The sequence below is a fragment of the Aplysia californica genome, unplaced genomic scaffold, assembly GCF_000002075.1.
Source record: "Aplysia californica isolate F4 #8 unplaced genomic scaffold, AplCal3.0 scaffold01382, whole genome shotgun sequence".
NCBI classification, from domain to species: domain Eukaryota; kingdom Metazoa; phylum Mollusca; class Gastropoda; order Aplysiida; family Aplysiidae; genus Aplysia; species Aplysia californica.
In genome coordinates, this window is record NW_004798652.1 from 97,100 (window position 1) to 98,829 (window position 1,730).

Sequence of the window (1,730 nt, forward strand, 5' to 3'; positions counted from 1 at the left end):
CCTAAAACAACAAACACAAACACTCTATCTCTGAACCTAAAACAACAAACACAAACACTCTATCTCTGAACCTAAAACAACAAACACAAACACTCTATCTCTGAACCTAAAACAACAGACACAAACACTCTATCTCTGAACCTAAAACAACAAACACAGGCACACTGTCTCTGAACCTGAGACCTTTGCAACAGACGCAAACACTCTATCTCTGAACCTAGGACAATAGACACAAACACTCTGTCTCTAAACCTGAAGCTTTGACAGCAGGCTCTTTATAAAATATGCCGTCTCTTGCCCCAAAGACTTGAAGTTCAATACCAACGATAATTTTATCAAAGGAAGGCCACTGGAACAGAAATTGCCACTGCTATCATAGTTTTAAACCAAGATTGCATCACGTATTGTGTTCTTATCAGGCTGTCCAGCCGGCCGCCCACAACAAAAATCCGACATAGAAGTTGGACAACTGTCAGTTTTAACTGAACGTGTAATACCCCTTAAGAAAGGGTATAAGAACAACAAAGAGAGTATGGGCCCTGGTAGTTGGGGTCGAAGCAGCCTGCTTCCTGAATGATCTAAATGTGTTACAATGCGGTGAAATCAGGCCCTCATCAATTTTGGAGCATAATAGATATTGGTACCATCTCAAAACGTGTTCATTTGTCTTGCTTTCAATGAAAAAAAAACCACCCTTCTATCTTCAATAGAAGTCGAGATAATCTGGATTGAAATAGACGGGGTCAACTGGTTTCAGATGTGAAATCAGAGAGAAAATGGCTGCCAAAATTTGGTGACTTCCAAAACTTGAGAGTCCAAGGAAACTGTAAATTTACAGTTTTTGTGTCTTTAATCAACGTTTTTTCGGTAAAATCACTACAGTAATGTGTTTATAAACGAACAAAAACGGTGTTAAGCCAAGAAACACAAATTTCATATAAATTGTCAACATGGCAGAAAATGCCAGTTTCTTCAATTTCACTATGTTGACGAGCTCCTGATTTCACCACGTTGCCTCACAAATAATTTTAATGGGGACGTAAATGTTTTAACATTTACAACCAAACACCTCACGTCTAAAGCGTACATCTACTGGAAATCTGTACGTAGTTTGGCGACAACAGTGATTGTATTCGTACCGCAGACCGCTGCTAGTCCTGCATTATTGAGTGTGCTCATTGTCTCTCTGTATAGACTGGACGTTTCTTTGTGCTTGCGAACTGATGAACGGGACGGGAGGAGACTTAGTCAGTGATACTGGCGAACATCAAAGAGAGGGAGTGTTTGAGGGTCTAGTTTTTGCGTGACTAGCTTTGTGAAATTGTAGAACTACACATGTGTTTTTCAGTGTAATTTTATAAATTACTAGCTGGGCCCCCTTTCAATGAAAGGAATGATCGGTGCATTAACATCGACTGAAAGTCATTGGTAAAAAAAGAAAACATGAGGCTAGATCTAGAATCTATACGGGTCGCACACTTAGAATAGTGCTCAGTATTGCGCGACAATGCGAGATAGTATCGAACGGAAGTACGAACCTGGCGGATTTTCTAAAATTACAGAGACGGAAGCGTCGGCCTAAAAAAGTGATTGGCGAAATAAATAAATTTAGCTTTTGGCAGCAAAACTGTCTCAAAACTGAAAAAACGAAGGGCACCAGGATCTGGAGAATATTTTAAAGAATCTTTTGGCGAAAACTGCATGTCGATCGATGAAGCCATTAAAAAGCC

At 39.8% G+C, this 1,730-nt stretch overlaps 1 protein-coding gene across 1 annotated transcript in view; it reads left to right on the forward strand.

Annotated features, from left to right (window-relative positions):
* The window catches only part of LOC101850228, a 22,056-nt gene that overhangs the window by 18,700 nt on the left and 1,626 nt on the right, over positions 1–1,730 (forward strand). The window lies entirely within an intron of this gene.